Source organism: Grammomys surdaster, unplaced genomic scaffold, assembly GCF_004785775.1.
Source record: "Grammomys surdaster isolate TR1022 unplaced genomic scaffold, NIH_TR_1.0 264, whole genome shotgun sequence".
NCBI lineage: Eukaryota > Metazoa > Chordata > Mammalia > Rodentia > Muridae > Grammomys > Grammomys surdaster.
The window spans coordinates 4455141-4473139 of NW_021604705.1; positions in this window are offsets into that span (position 1 = coordinate 4455141).

The following is a 17999-nucleotide window of genomic DNA, read 5'->3' on the forward strand; positions in this document are numbered from 1 at the left end:
AGGGAGAGGGAGGGGAGGGGGTGGGGGAGGGGGAGAAGGAGAGGGGAAGAGGGAGAAACAGAGGGAGGGGAGGGAGGGAGAGAGGGAGAGAGAGAGAGAGAGAGAGAGAGAGAGAGAGAGAGAGAGAAATCAGAAAAGAGTTATAAGCAACAACAGTGAAAAATTCTAATGCAACTGAAATTCCTTCTAGACAATTTAATGATAAGAAACATTGCAAAAAAACTGAACAAGATTGAGTGTTAATTTAATTTATTCATATCAGTGTCATGAAGCTCTTTCTCTTTTTCTCAAATGTGATTACTGTGGATTGAGCTAAAACTAAAATTAATATTGCAAGAAATAGTGATAATGTAAAAAAAGTTTCATAATATACCTTAAACAATACTTATGCTACCATTTTAATCTTAATTCTGAATCAATTTACCAATTCAAAGTTTAAATGTCTAATTAATCTACATGATCTCATAATAATCCTAAATTGTTACTTGAATTTATTGCGCTTTGTAAATGCTTTACAATATGAATAGAAAACTTAACCTATTAATAAATGCACATCAAGAATGCCCATCTAATAGATAAAACTTATATACACATGAATAAGAAGTCAATTGGTTACTGCTAACATGTCCAAGCAAACTAAGATTGAATTAGGATCTAGAAAAGTGGTTCTCAACTAGCCTACTGCTGTGAAAATATGTCATCCTGTAATGGTAATTATACATGAGTGGATAATAGATTAAAATTATGAAAATTGTCCAAGGTTTCAAAAATGTTACTTTTCAAGCAAAAGAGGTAAATTCTGAACTACAGCATAAAAGAACATTGGGATTCAATTCTTGTATGTTTTCTTATTTATTTAAAGATAAATAGATATTCTGATAATACTAAGAAAGTTTAGTAAATGTAGAAATCACTCCTTCTGTAGAAAATTTAAGGAAAGCTTCTTAGAAGAAATTTTGAGACGAGACTCTTTCCTCCCGAAGTGATGGTGATGGAGCTAATATCCCCACCGGTAGAAAGGTCGCTGGCCTGTTACGAACGCAGGTCAGAACTTCCTGTTGTGGATCCCATGAGCTCCATAGACCAGTGTCGAGCAGCCTTATTTCACTAACATTTAACAAGACAGCACATGTCATGCACAATTAAATCAGCAGTTATTAGGAATGCTCCGAGGAGTAGATAAAACATGTGTCTATGGAAAAGGGCCACAGATAAGACTGTCATCACGTATCTAAGATTACTATCAATTCCCTTAAAATCACAGCTTAATCCATCGTGATTTCACGCTACTATTTTTTCCTAGCTATGGAAATGTTTCTGTGGCATATTAAACTGAATTATGCAGTGTGAATTTGTGATTTAGTAATTCAAAGGATGGATTTATTAAACCAAAATATTTGATCCCTATCTCTTCTGACAAATAAGCTCTGAAGTAATTGATGAGTTGGAGTCTGCATATGCTTGTTCTTCTGACATGATGGAACCTGCAGGAACAGAATACCTTAACCTTAATAAAGGACAAAATTAAGAACACATAGCAGCACATAATGTGTCCACAAAGCAATTCATTACTTTACTCTGAAAACAGTTGGTAATTGTATAGGAACGTGTTCTTGTTCACATGAAAGGCTCACTAAAGTCGGCCTCATGCGCTATTATAACCCATTCCCAATCTCCTGAGTATTCTCTGAGTTACAGTTACCCTTAGTCAGTTTAGTCAGATGGGCACAGTCACCTAACACTTTTAGCACAGATTTCAACCACATACAGTAAGTTATTTAGATACAGGTGCTGTGATCTCTTTAGGTCAAGTACTCCCCTGTATGATTAGTTAGGTTCTAAAAATGTTTGACATGTTACACAAACAACAATAAATTCATTCTAATGTGTGCTGTGAAGATTATTATTATTTTTTAGTAGAATCCAAATTTATGTGCCAACTTTTACATGTTTTAAAATATTAGTATTTATCTTATTGGTTACTAGTAGAACACTAAAAGAGGAGAATAAATTATACCCTAGGAAGGAGCAAGTATCATGTAAGAAACACATGTATAGCTACCATTACAGGATGACATATATGTTGTACATATGAATGAAAGGAAAACCTTTTTATAGGGATTTGGGACTGTGGAATTTATACTGTGATCCACCCATTTTGCCTGGGATTCTTCTCAGCCTACTGACAATGAAGGTCTCCTTGCCACATTCTCAATAAGTGGCTACCTCCCTCCATTTCTCAATTTGGATGCTGTTATCTTTCATTAGAGAAATTTCCACAGGTTTTTAAAAACCTGAGCACTAAGTCAGATCACATGTTATTTGACCAAGCCAGTTCAGTCAGTTAACAGGTTCTCCAGCGCCAGAGTGAGGATTAAAAGAAAAGAAATGATTAGACAATATTGCAGCATGACCCCAGCCAGTTGTGAGGCTGAAGGCTGAGGCAGGTTTATTTTTCCCAATTTTCTTTTAAACCATTTTAATTACATGCAGGTATTTAGGTCAGTTTTAGGTTGAGAAACCAGCAATACAATAGATGCAAATAGTCAAGGAACAAACAAGGCAATAGACAAAGTCCCCTGATCACTCCCTTGATCACTCTCATGATCATTGTTTCTAAGAGATCATCAGAATAACAAAAATATCTGAGCCTACTTCCCTGTCCTAGCCCAAAGCCATTTTTATGCCTGAAGTCTACTTCCTTGTTCTGTCCTAAGATTTAGATTCCTGACTGAAATTACTTCTCTGTTTTAGCCTAAAATTAGATTCCTGCCTGAACTTACTTTCTTGTCATGGTCCAAAGTCAGATTCTTGCCTAAATCCCATTTCTTGTCCTTGGCCAATGTCAGATTCCCGTCAAGCAGCCACAAAAACTCTCCACAGTTATTCCTTCCTCGGATCTGCTAATTTAGAGAAAAGAGATGTTCTTGATTTAAAATGAGTAAATCTAACAGGACATATTATCAATGACTACTATTGAAACACATGCTATGATTACTATACATATAAACCAAATACTTCTAGGATTTACTTTTTGCATTTCTTTTTAAGAGTCTGTAGAATGAAAGATTACTTTAACTCAGGAATGAATTAATCAAATTTGAACACTCAATTTGAAAGCTTTCAAAATAAATTTTAAGAGAATTTCAGAGTACATAAGAAACTTTATCCCAAAGGTTAATAATAATAACTATAGATATAAAATTGCTAATGCCAATTTAAAAAATTGGGAGAATTTGAATGAAATAAAAATAGAAAAGTTTGTAGCTTTTTCTTGTGATTCTAAGCAAATTACAGCTTTATAGTGTATCATTTTGGGGTTATTATTGAAGACCTCCGCAGAGGGGAGACCCTCACTCAAGTCTCAGAAAGTCGCGGCCACCCAGTAATCTGCTCGAGACACCGTGTACCAGAGCAATTGTGAGGTTTATTAGGGCGTGACAGCTAGCTGCCGGTCAATTCGTATGCCCACACAGGAGCTGAATTGATCCCGACAGCCAGTTTGAGAGGGGTTTTTAAGGGGAAAAACCACAAACCAAGGAATGGGGAGGGGGTGAGGGGGTTGCTAGGGTGGTATAACATAAAAATAGTGGAACATTCCAAAGGAACCCAACCTACATGAGTCAGGATCAGGTGAAAACTCTCTGTACGCTTATCTTTTTCAAGAATGTGGTCCTGCCCTGTTACTTCGGCCTTGCCCTGTCACTATGGTTCTCAGCTTGGTTCCACCTGGCTAAATTGCATTCTAGCCAGTTCCCGTAACTAGTCTGTCCACATTCTTAACTTGCTTCATGGCTCGATTTCTCCATGTCTTTTTAAAGAAAGCCTAAAGAATATTTTATATGTCTAAAAAGGATTCTATATACCCAGTATGTATAATTTTTCACTCTACAATTATATCTAGAAATAATTTCAAATGGACTAAAATGCTACTGTAACTCAAAGAATATTCTCAGTAGATTGTTTGCAACTAGGTTTTAGTAAGAATGTATGATGTCACTTAAGCACTCTAGTGAACATTTCCTGTGAACAAGAGCATGTTCCTACATAATTACCAAAGAAAAAAGTTATTAAAATCCAACAAAACTAGCCCTGAAAAAAATGTTACCACATAGACTCCTGTCTAATATTTAACATATCCTTGATGTAGGTAATATCCTTTCCTCATTTAAAAGCTTTAAAATTAGGGGTAGCTTTCTGTAAAATCCTATGAACTCTATGAGGGATTTTCATTCAGTGTCCCCGTTAAAAAGGAGTAATACTTTAAGCATGTCAACCGTCAGCAGTGTGTTGGGTAGCATCTTTCCATCTTTATGAGACAGAAAATTTGCATATTTTTAGTAGATATATCTGGAAGAAAGTTAATTGCGAACTTTCTATAATGTCTCTGAGAGATCAGTTTTTCCTATTTTTCTCACTCATAATTTGTACTGTACATTCTGGAAAATGACTGAGAATGTGTCACCACTGAAACAAGTAAGTAGTAGGCCATAACGTGTGAGTTGAATTCAACATTAAAAGTGTTCCAACTTTGTGAATGACAATAAAACACTAAATTTGTCTCATATTTTCCTATCCATAAAGTGATGTATTTCTCTTCTGCTGTCTATCTCATTGCTCTGTGTAGATACTACACCTATCTCTTTTTTTAATCTTCTGTCCCCTGAGTTGTATGAAATGCTAAAGAGACCTCTCTACAGGTAACACTTTGTAAGACTGTACAAATTCATCCTCCAGACATTATTAATTGATATTATTTGGTTAATATAAAAGTACTAGATGTGATTTATTTATAAATTCTCCTTCATTTTCTATTTTTTCTGTCTGTGTCTGCTTCTTTTTTTCTTTTTTTGAGATAAGTTCTCGCTGTGTAGCTACAGCTAGCCTTGCACTGCTGATCTGAGCAATTTTCTCCAAGAGCTCTTGCACTTAAACTTGCCACCTAAAATTTTCATAAGCAAACAAACAAACACTGTTGTGAGTCTTACAAGACAAGATTCAGAGGAAGAAAATTTTTAAGCGAATTTCTGTGCTCCAGGAAAGTTTCTACCTCAAGAACAGATTTACTGTAGAAATGCAAGCATCAGAAGTCTGTAGCAAGATGGACAGGCTACTGAAGGGAGCCTTCAATTTCTGCTCTTGGAATGCTGGGCAAGTGTATCAAAGTGTAAGAAGCTGACAAGGCATCTGAGTTCTGAAGTACTTTCATCTCTGGTATTGATACACACATACACACATATATATTCTTGTACAAGAAAAAATGTATGAAGAATGTATAAAAATGTTTTTCCCTTTATAAAAATGATTTTCTCATTCCAAGATTTTATTCATCTCCAACATAGGTAGCTCTCTATGTCACAATTTATATGTAGTAGAGTATAATTGAGTAAATGTTTCCAATGACCCATATCAAGTAGGATCCAAATTGAGTTCCCTAGAAGGACCTCTGACCAAACTAGGAATATGTAACGTAACATGCATCACTTTTTGCTAGAAATATAAAAACAAAATAAACAACAGCAACAGAAACAAAAACCAAACAAGAGCTGGACACTTTTGGAGAAAGTTAAGTCATTTGCTCTGGTAGCATGTAAGTTCAATTGTCCATCTCAAACTATATATGACATCAATTTGATGCAGGAGGGAAAAGCTGGCCTTTGGAGCAGTGCATGAGTTTCAGACCACAGTATTTCAGGGAAGAATATAATACAGGCTCTGCAACCCAAGGTCAGCTCCAAAGCATGAGTTCTTGCCAGGAAGCAAAGCTACTGCCAGGCGAAAGTTTGAAGTGCGGTTTAGCCGCACTAAGGAAATACCACAGAAATGAGATGTCTTGGAACTGAGAAATAAATTAAAGATTTTCATAGGAAATTTGCAGGAAACTTTCCTTGAAGTGGTACATGGGTTAAAAGATACAAATATTTCAGCCTGGATATAACTGCCTTTGGACCTGTCAGTTTTCCACAGGCAGAAAGAACCAAAGCAAATCAGACAAAGCCTCTGAGCCCCTAATAGAAAGAGGAGAATAACAGCTACTTTCTGGTTCAGTTAGACACATAGTGACTGTATACTATTGAGTCATGTGTCCTTAGCCAAAGATTCAGGAAGGATATGATCAAAGATAGATAGATGGTTTATTGATTTGTGCAGTTATATTTAACTCTGCAAATTTCTCTTTCATTTTTGTGATATACTTGTTACTACAGACTTTTTCCTAGTACATTTTTCAAGAAAAATGAAGAAATTAGGAAACATTTGTAAAAAAAAAAAAAACAGTAACAACAAAAAACAAAAATAAAGACATATTGCGTTGGATTGTAAACATCAAGGCCTGCCCTGGTAACTCACTTCCTGTAATGTGGTTACACATTTGTAAGGCACCACACACTTCCCAAAGAGCACCAACAGCTGGGGATCCAAGTGTTCAAACACAAGAGCTTAAGGAAGAACAATTCTTGTTTGAAGTACAATAGTATATTCTTGGCCCTCATAGATTCAGGGCCATCTCATAATCCAAAATAAATTCAGCCTAAGTTCAAAAGTCCCCATCGTCTTTCTGTTGTAACATAGTTTAGAAGTTCAAATTCTACCAAGATTCACAGCAATGTCTTATCTGTGTGCCCTGTAAAATCTAAACGAGTTATATCAGTTCCCACATACAATGGTACATAGCAAGGTTTCATTACAAAATGAGGGGTACAGGATTAGTAGGGAAAGACAGGAAAGACCAGGCAAAAGCAAGAATAAAGCCCAGCAAAGCCAATAGAAAAGCCTGCAGCTTCATATCTATAGCATCTAACTTCAGCAGTTTACGATAAATGGGCTCTGCTCCAGAACTGTGGATTACCTCATACCTCCTAGTCTTCCATCTGCACCACATGTAGCCTATCTTAGCACACAGCTCTCCCTGATTGACAATCTGAGCCTGTTATTGTTTGTCTTTGGCTGTTCTCAGAAGCCATATATTATAAATCCTACAATATATATCCTTCAATATTGTATCCTTCAGGCCTTCAAAACCAGTACAGTACAGTTGGCCCCACCAAGTACCACTACCATCTAGAGATAGAGCTTGGTCCCCATGGATCAGAGTTATAAGTTGCACTCAGAACTTTGAGCTTATCTTTCCCCTTTCAAAGTAATTCATATTTTTCTAAGTTGTGATAATCAAAGGATAGGGTCTTGTCTACAGTGCACCTGTATTCTTGTCCCCAGACAAATTAAATGGGTTCTCTTTATGGCTCTAATATCTCTAACAATTACAATTTTCTGTCATCTTCACTCTTTTATACAAGTTAAGCTTACTCAAATTCCCTTCCTCAATAAGCCACATTGTCCACATTTTGTATTTCTTTTTGCTGTGTTTGTTGCTCTCTCTCATTTACCTACATATACATATGTAGGTAAATACATATTTATATACGTATTTATACATGGTATGTTTGTCTCCTGCATATGTATATGTATATGTATATATTCATACATGTTCTTATGTGAGAAAAATATTGACCACAGCTGTGGAGTCCCAGTGGGTTTCCACGCTGTCTGGTCCCACATGCAAGAGGAACGTCTAAGGTTCCAGCAGCCTGGAGACTTTGGCAGCGGCAGGCCCAAATGACACGAGGAAGTCCTTGGTTCCAAAAGGGTTTATTGTCATGGCAGATGGTGGATGAATCTGGAAGTACCCAGTAAAACTCAGAGCAGTCCCGAGTTAAATAGGGAGGGAGAAAGGAGGAGGATCGGTGGAGGATGGGAGGAGGCATGGTTAATTTGCCCCACCCTCTGGCCTTCATTAGTATGTAAATCCCTAGGGCCTGAGGCCTCTAGTCTCGCTCTACCTGTGCACTTTGGGAGGGGCTGTCTGGCCTATGTAACTGAACAATGTAATTTTATGGAAACTAGACTGCTTTTCAGGACCCTGGGTTCTGGGGGCACGCTGAACTCCTGCTGGTTCTCACGCAGAGTCTCGTGGTTCTAGGCAAGTTCCCAGCCATGACCCAGAATACCCTCACACAGTCCCACATTCTTATACATGTATATGTGTATACCTATGTACATGAATATATACATGGGCAGGATATATATATATATATATATATATACACATATATACATATATATATATGTGTGTGTGTGTGTGTGTGTGTGTGTGTGTTCTTCAGATATAGGAATAATGCAAACAAAATCTATACTACATTTCAACTTGAATTGCCTGTGTCCCAGTTCCCAATTGAGTCTTTGTTCCCCCTGAACCAAATGAGCCAAGCCTGACACTGACCACATATTTCTCTGTTGTCAAACCTCTCTCCAGAACAGCCCATTAAGCCTTGCTTACATCCTTTGATGGTTTGATGGTTTTTCTAGCCCGAAGTTTCATATATCCACATTCTTCCAACACATTCTTTGCAACAGTCTAAGAATCACAGGACCTGGTTTATAACATCAACAGCACCACTTCAGGATACCAGTGTCCATTTGGATTCGTTACTTTCTCTTTGCTGTGATAAAATAAACAGATAAAAACAACTTAAAGGCAAAGAGCTTATTTTCCTTACAGATCTAGAAGGATAGAGTCCACCATGCCAAGGAAGACCGGGCAGGAATCAAAGTAGTCATGGTGGCCAGAGGAAGAAGCTGTCTGGTCACGTTGCGCCTGCACTCAGGTAGCACAGAGTGAACAGGAAGTGGAGCCAGGAGAGAAAAATCTCAGATTTTCTCTCAATGACTCTCTTCCTGTAGCATGACTCCATGTCCAAAGGATTCCACAGTCTTCCCAAAGAAAACTCCCAACCAGGAACCAAGTGTTCAAACACATGAGCCTATGAATCATGACGCATATTTAAACCTAAATACCAACTGTAAAGACACGTAATGATAGTGAGGCATATGGAAAGTCCGTTAGTTTTCTAAAGGGAACAAATTTTAAAATCCAAACTCCTCTTTTGTAGAAGACAATAATTCATACTCATACTCAAACAGCTCTCATACTTCTTGAAGGTCACCTCATATTTAAATTTACGTTAGTGATTTTTTTTCTATTTCTGAACACGGACCCACAAGTGTTTAGGGGCTACATTGCTTTCATTTACTTCTTACTTAGCATGCAAAACACTGTGTTTAGTTATGACATTTTCATGTATGTTTAGCACTGTACTGTGCTCATACTTGCCTCAATGTTTCCAGGCCTTCCAACAGCAACCAGAGAGTCTTAAAACAGATGCTGGGTTCGTCACTCTCAGTTCCTGCCTTGGAGGCCAAAGGACAAGAGAGCAGGAGAGCGATAGATGTAAGTTCTTGTGAGCTCGTCTAAAGACTGCAATAGACTTTACTTTTCATCATTTAAAAACCATTGCTTTTCACTTCATCTTCTGGTCCCTGCCCGAGGCTTTTACTCTTTCCTCATTTCTCTTCCCAGGCACCAGTCAAAGGCTTGCTTTCTTCTTTGTATCTGTCTGTTAGATCAAGAGAAGTCTCAATACACTCTTAGCGTCATTTAAAAAGGGTCACTGAGAGGTACCTCAAATACCACACTTGATTCCTACATTCAGCTCAAAGAATCCAGATCAGTCCTCACCCCAATTTTATAATGTTGGTTAGATTTATTTCTTGAGTATAGGGACTCATAGCAGAACATAAAAATTGGCTAGGAAGTTTAGGGTAAAATGACTCCAAAGAAAAGTAACCAGTTTCTGTCCAGGTTAAAAGTCAAAATTGTCCTGGTGTACTGTGGTGGCTGGAATACCTGATCTGGTTTCTAAATTATTTCAGTGTTTCTTCTTCAGTGAGAAGATGTTAAAGTAATAATATTCCAGTTGGACAACTTGAGTGACCTAGCCAACGGATATCCCTCAGGAAGGTGAGACCACCCCTTTGGAAATGTGTTCACCTTACACCACATTAACGAGATGGACAAAATGATTTTTCTTTAATGAAACACTGTTTTTTTTTTTTCCTTCCTGCAAAATTGCCTTTTTCACCCTAGCAACCTTGACTACCATGAGGTCCACCTAGCTCTGCCCACAGAATCTGAGTCAGAAAGGTGTATTTCTTCACTTTTCTTGTTTTTAATCTTTCTTTCAGGTGCTGGCCAGAACCTAACTATGGATATTTTGGAAATTTGGGCTTCCACACCGTTTCTCTCAAACTTCTCTCCCTGACTGTGGCTACTTGTCTGAAACGGATGTGACCTTCACAATTGCTTGAGCAATCACAGCAGCATGCTGTACAGTTGAGAAGAAACTTTCTGTTTCCTTGTATGCGTCTATGAGTGCATTTTCAAGGAGTTTTCTAATCGGCATCAGCAGAACTTGAGAGATACGTGTGGATTTTCCAAACAGGCTTATAAACCGACATTCCTACAGACTAGCATGTTTTCAATATTTCCTCATATTAATGAAGAGGATGGTTTACTTCTGTGTGTCTTAAAAGTATAGAAGACATTTGAAATGTAAATAAATAAAATATCCAATAAAAATAAAAGAAAGAAAAGAAACAGGGTCCAAGGTAGCCCAAATCAACAAAACCAAAAATGTATAGAAGGTAGCACACCAGAGGAAAGATCACCCTCTGTCTGCTTTCTCTCCTCCTTTCCTCTCCCTTCCATTCTTCTATTCTGAGGAGTTCATAATTTACAAGCCCTGGGAGGTTTTCTTTTAAACTGTAATATAGTCATCATAGAAAAAAGTTAATATTTAAAATATATACAGAACTTTAAAACTGTAACAGCAATAATCAATATTAGTAGTAGTAACTGGATTTTAAAATTTGTTAACAGATTAATGTTAATAGATCATATATGAAAGAAAGCATGCAAATAGCCAGTAGGTACATGAAGAAAATGTTCATCACTTCTAATCTCCAGGAACAAGGAGGTCAAAACTGCAGTAAGGTTTGTAGCTTAATGTATTGGTTCAAAGGCACACAGAAGCAATTGTATGAATTCAAAATACCCAAGGAGGTTCAGTTTTACTAGATTCACAGACTATTAAGGTTACAAGTCTGTTTTCTGAGATGTATGTGAATTGGAGCAATTTTGATTCCTTATTCAAATGGATGAAACACTAGAAAGATGTAATGTATTCAGACATCAGTTTTAAACTTCCTGTCTAACATTAGGCTCTATTTACTATAAGGTTATTTGTTTTGTTATTAGGATACTAGCTGAAGGCAAATCATTGCAGAAAACAGGGAGAGGCAGGTTATTCTCATAAGGATTAAATCAACCAAAGTTATATAGCTAGTAAATGGCACCTATACAGCTAGTAAATCAAATACTTAGCCTCACCTCCACAATTTTTAGTATTATATAAGCTATTTCTGACTCATGGTAGTTTTCCAGGAAACAAAGCAACATCATTGTTTTGGCAGAAAGTGTTTGTTTTTGTTGTTTAGGTTTTCAAGAGAAGGTTTTGCTTTGTAGCCTAGTCTGGTTTCAAACTTGCTACAATCCTCCTGCTTCAGCCTCTTGGATGCGTGTGTGACACCATGTTCTGTGTTATGACTGAGAACATTTACATTGTGTTTGTTTAACTATTCTAGGTTTATTATAGCATGGAATGAAAAGAGGAGTAGAGCTCAGAACTCATTCCTACTTTTTAATGTATATAATTTCATTTCATTTTTATGTGTGCATTGGTGTGAAGCTGTCAGATGACCTGGAACTGCAATTAGAGACAGTTGTAAGCTGACATTTGGGTGCTGGGAATTAAACCCTGATTACTTGGTAGAACAACCAGTGTTCTTAACTGCTTAGTCAATGCTCCAGCTCCAACATTCCTAATTTGAAAAACATTACTTCCTTCAGAAAATAGTTTTTTTCTGGAAAATCACATGTGTCTGCAAAAATCTATTGATATACAGTAAAGAGGTGTTTGAAAACACACCACAAACATATAAATACATAGAAAGTGCCGTCCCAACTGTACAGCATACCGCTGACAGAACAAAATTCTGCTAAAAGTGGTGGTTTTGGAATTCACACTTCCTCTCTTGTTTGGCCTTCCTACTGTGAGCCTAGCTGTATTAGTACTGGACTACAAAAGCACTACAAGCACATACAAAATATTTATATCAGTTTAGAAGTTGGCATTCTTTATCACTTTGGAAACTTTCCACATGGCAAATACGTTTTTTGCTAATATAACAGAATTTTTTCCTACTTTCAGTTTTCCCTTAGTGTAAGATTACATTCTTTATTTGCTTTTAAAATCCACATAACTCTGCCCACTCTAAAGTGGCCAAACATTCCAACAGACATAGTGTAGATAAGTAAAAGTTTCAGGTCACTTGTTGAAGGCTGATTCCATTTATTTTATTTTATTTTTTTACAGAAAAGAGAAAATAGATTTGAACATAGTAATAATCCAGTTTGCTTTTACAAACGCCTGCAAATATGTGTTCAATAAATGTTACTACTGTTTAGGTCTGCTTTTTCTCACTTCAGTACATTATAGAGAAATTATATATGTATATGTTACATACACATATACATATATACATCCATATATAGTATACATATATAATTGCGAACATACAGAATTTTGGAGAAAAGTTGAGCATAGAAAAAACTGAGTAACAAATGTTTTTTGTTGTTTTCTGTATACCTTTAGAAATAAAATTAATCATTCAGTTTCTTTGGGTGGTTAAAGGTTTCACAGCTACTTTAAAAGTCCTGGACACAATAGCTAGATTTGACTAGGCACTCATTTCCTTGTCCATTTATTCCACAAATCTTTACTGCTCACCTGTAGCAGGCAATCCTCACCCCTTAGTCATATATATGTGCCACAAAAATTCAACAAAAATATGTGTGCCAGTGGAAAAATCCTGTAATAGAGCTACAATTGAAAAGCGTTTTTAACCTTATAGCCAATGTTTATTTTCTATTCATTTAAACTTTAGGAATTGCCTTACATTTGCAATTTTACTTCCTATAAAGATACATCTGTAGAGAAATGAATTGGCACTCTATAAACAAAGGACCCAACTCTTTTGATGGTTTTATTATAAACATTAAACTGATAGACAGTTTATAGTTTTGAAAACATAATATTTCACAATTTAATGCATATAATTGTAAATATAAGAGTCTTTTGTTCATTGGTAGAATTTAAGCCCATTTGTCAAAAAATGATCTTTCTGCTCTATGGTCTAGTATACAGTATAATAAAGAATAAATACTGTTGCTTATAAATTCCTGAGTACATATATTTTAAAAATAGCTTAAATGTCATTTAGTGGGACATTATTTATTAACTTCTAATAAAGTTGGTAATCTCACATCAGTATTTATTAGAGTGTCAAATATTGAAAGTCGTTAGTTTCCAGCTCCATAAAACTCAAGCAACAGCCCCATTAATGCCCATCAGCTCTCTGTTCAAACAAGTTAATACACACAGGGCTTCTCATGAAAGGGTTTAGTTTAGCTTTCTTCTTTCTTTTAGAGAATTGTTTGATTCGTGGTTTCTTCCTGAGGGAACACATACAGTTGTTTTCTTGCTACCAAAATGGAACATGAAAACACTTCTGTGCCAAATGGAACAAATTGTGAATTCAAATATTCAAGTAAAAATTAGAAATTAAAGTTAATTTATTTTGTGCCAAACTTTGTGGAAGAATGAACTATTTTGCTAAGAATGTGTATATGAATTTTATATAAATAATTTAGATATGTATGTGCTGGAGTTGGAGGGTTGTCTTATTTGTTTGTTGTTTAAGCATAAAATATTCTAAGCCTTCCAGAAATATTAGAGTTCATTCTCCCCTTCTTAGAAACTGAGTTTGAGAAATGGATTCTCTATTTAATTTTATTTGTAAAGATGTATGCTCATTATTAATTTAGTAAGGACTTTTGTATATTACAGACATAAGAGTTTATATTTAAAATCAATTTGATTGATAGCAAATGCTTAAAATGTCTTTGTACAATAAATCAGTGTTTAAAATATTAAATGGAAATGTTAAAATGGAAATTGGCCTCATACTATCTGTGGATCTTTTGTTTAATGAAGAAAGAAATAATAAAAAATACAGCAAAACAGTATCAAAAAGAAAAAAGGAAATAAATTTTATGTGCAACCAAAGAGAATATTTATTATCATAGGAATCCTTAGTTGCTTTGCCAAGTCCAGAAATAAGATTAAAGAGTATTTGCATGAAATTTCTCCGAGTGTAATGCTCTATTATCCTACTTTTCGATTGATGGCTTGTGTGTCATTAACTTACTAAGAAAAAAAGTATTTTATCACCCATAATATTTTCTTTAATTTCATATTCAAAATAAATGTTGAAGTATATATTTACATACTTATTGAATGATCTATTTATGTTTTGACTGTTCTATTTTCTTTAATGAACTTACGCCCCACACAAGAAGGCATTCACAAAATAGATGCTCAATTAATATTTTAAAGATTATTTGGAGCCTCACAGATGTCATTAGGAAATAATGCAAAGAGACAGATGTGTTCTCTCTCTCAGTATGCATATTCTCATTCAAATAATGTTAATTAACTTGTAAACTCACCCAAATTTACTTGAATGAAACAAATGACCTTACTACTGATTTAGTTCAACACACATTTTTATAAATTATGTCATCCAGTAAATAGATTCATTCATAGTCTACTTTTTAAATGATTTGCTTTTTTTATTAAGTGTGTATAGTGTGGTCCTAAGTGTATACCATGTGCATGCAAAGGTCGTAGAAATCAGGGGATAGTGTAAGATTCCCTGAAACTGTAATTACAAACCAGTGTAATCCTGTTAATATGTGGGTTGGGAACTGAATCCAGATCCTTTAACCCCTGAGCTATGTCTCAAGCCCCAAATATCAAGGTTTGTGTTTGTTTGTTTGTTTGTTTTTATTTTGGTTTTGAGAATCTTATGTAAACCTATCATGTTCACATTTTCCACAGCTCCTCCTGTGGCCACTTTATCCCTCTCATATTAATGATCTTTTCTGTGTCTGGGGGGCAGGGAGAATGCACACGTGTGTCCTGCTAAGTCCATTTTGTAAAAGTAACTTTCATTTGCCTGATGTAATTGTCATTATAAAGACTTCCTGTTGAATAAGCTCACCCTTTCCATTTCTTTTCAAACTATGTTTCTACTCAGCTGTTTTGGCTCAAACTCCTCTACAAGCTGACTAAATCAATCTGTCTTCTCTCAGCTTCTCACTAACTTGCTCTGCTTGGCCTCAAACTAACTCTGGCAATTTGTTCTAATCTTCTGGCTCCTTCTCATTTTTATTCTGCCTTCAAGTGCCTCTGCTGATGTTTACTGACCTGTATGAACTTATCAATAAAGTAAACTCCACTGGACTACACTAACTGCAATGATTCCCAACCCGCTTAAGTAGTCTCTTTTTTTCTGTGCTTTCGTTGTAAGAGTCTGGCATAGCCTATCTCTGACTCATTCTGTTAAATCTTTTCCTGATTCATCACTTTGTCTGTTCTTCAATTATGCATAACTTCCAAACATTGCTACTTGTTCTAAAAACTAACCTTACCTACATTGTTAGGTATACTTAAGTTATGTCTTCATTACAGAGAGATCAGACTGTAATCCAGATTGGTCTGCATTTCAGCTGGATCACACAGATCTAGAAAGTCTTTGGATATGATTCCTGGCCAAAGCAACCATGTTACTGAATTAGAAGAAGTTAAGACAGCTACTTTTGTTAATCATTTAGCAAAAAATGTTACTAATATGTTTAATATACAAGAGAATTTAGATAAGCATTTGGAAGAATAGATTGATGCACTTTATCCTATTCAAATTATTGGAAGGAGGTTCAGAATTTAAGGGTAAGGAGCCATCTTGAATGTCATGCCAAATACCATTGGATTCATGTTAGTTCTAAAATTTATAGTGGTTTAACTATAATTAGGAAAAAATTTAAAGACACTTGCAGTGTATTTAGCATAATTGTAACTCCTCTCTGGATGTTTTAACATTACATAGTGAGCTTATGAATTTCAAGAATGCTGCTTTTTTTGAGCGTTAATGCAGTAGGTACTGCAGATAAAATTACCCATTGCTTGAGGATTTCTATTTTGGTCAAAATTCAGGAATGGTATATATAGCCCTTTTTGTACTGGTAATACTTTAATTCCTGTCTGTCATGTTAAAGCTTGCCTTTAACAACATCAACATGTTGGCAGCCAAAGTACATGGCTTGATCCTGAAAATGCACCCCCAGACAGAGTTATTAAATTAACAGGCTGGCAAGCCAAGGGTGGGTAAGATTCTTCACAGAGCCTTACTAACCTAAGACAGAAGTGCATTGCTTTGGATAATGCATATTCCATGACGGGCAAGAAAGGCATTCTTGTCAGAATGACCTAAGACAAGATCAGTCTTGTTTATTAAATTAAAAAAGGGGAGAGGCAGAGAGCCTTTGGGACAGCTTGGCAAGAATCTGACATGGGCCAAGGATAATGAAATGGGCTGCTTGGCAGGAATATGACATTGGCCAAGGTCAAGGTAATAGTCTACAGGCAGGAATTGGACATTAGGCTAGAACAATGAAGTAATTTCAGGTAGGAATCTAAGTCTTAGGCTAGAACAAAAAGGTAATTTCAGACAGGAATCTAAATATTAGGCTAGAACAAGAAAGTAGGCTTCAGACATGAAAATGACTTTGGGCTAGGACAGGGAAGTAGGCTCAGATATTTTGGTCTTCCTTATAAGCCCTTAGAAACAGTGATCACAGGAGTGTTTGTGAAATTGAGTTTAATGCTTTGCTTGCTCTTTGACTATTTGTGTTTATTGTCTTGCTTGTTTCTTGACTATTTGCATGTATTGTATTGCTAGACACTCAACCTAGAACTGACCTTAATACATGGATATAAATAAAATGGTATAAAACCAGAAAGGAGGAAGGGGGATGGGATAGGTGTTTCTAGGGAGGGGAAATGAGGAAAGAGGATGACATTTAAAATGTAAACAAATAGAATATCCAAGAAAAAAAAAGAATTTCTCTTCACCATTTAGTGTTATTTGTATGCATATACATTTAGGACTGACCACTTGGTTTTGTATAGCCTATCAGGAGCTAATTACTGGAGGAGACTGATCCTTACTATCTCAGTGACCATTGGCTGCCACTACTTGGAGAGCCATAGGCCATATAATTTCTAACTATACTTCAAATTCTTATCCTTATATCCACAGATTTTCAATACCCCAGTTATAAAGCTTCTTTTTTTGGAACTGACACCATTACAAAAAAATATAACTGTTAAAAATTTGAAGAATGCCTAACCATGAGCTACCCAATAGATACATCTACAACACAATCCCCATATTCAGTGTGAATGACTTATTTCTTAAGAAAATAAAATAACATGACTGGAATTCAAAAGTTCAAACTCATATTCATGCAGTTGTTGAAATACTATTAATTTTATAACTACTAGACTAGAGTAGCTTTCAATGGTTAACATTTCTAAGTTCACTGGAGGCTTCTTAGATGAAGTCCACTATTTTTGCTTGTAGTTTTTGGAATAGTCACTTTTTAAATGTTCCAAGATGCTAGAGTAATAAATACTTTATGCAAACAAGAACATAGATGTAAATAATACTATAAGCTTGTCAGAAACCAGAACTGCAAGAGGAGAATGAGATAAAATGTGTAACATATCAAGACCTTTACTATAATTCCATAATATCCTTCAATATTGATAAGTACAGATACACTTAGTCAGAAGATTGTATTTATTTATTGCTTCAAATATATGGGTGGAAGAGTTCCTGGGACTCAGACTGTTCTGAAAGATATCTCTACTCCCCCTGCACACCCACACTCCGATATCATCCCCTTCCCCACGTCCTGCCATTTGTGTTTATAACCCCTCTGTGAATTACTAAAAATTATGATTTTATTTTAAAAAATAAATAAAAATAAATTTAAAAAAATAAAATAAAAAAGGCTATAATTTAAGACTGATGAAGGCACATGCAAAGAATTGGACTGAGGGCTTTTTGCTGGGCCAGAC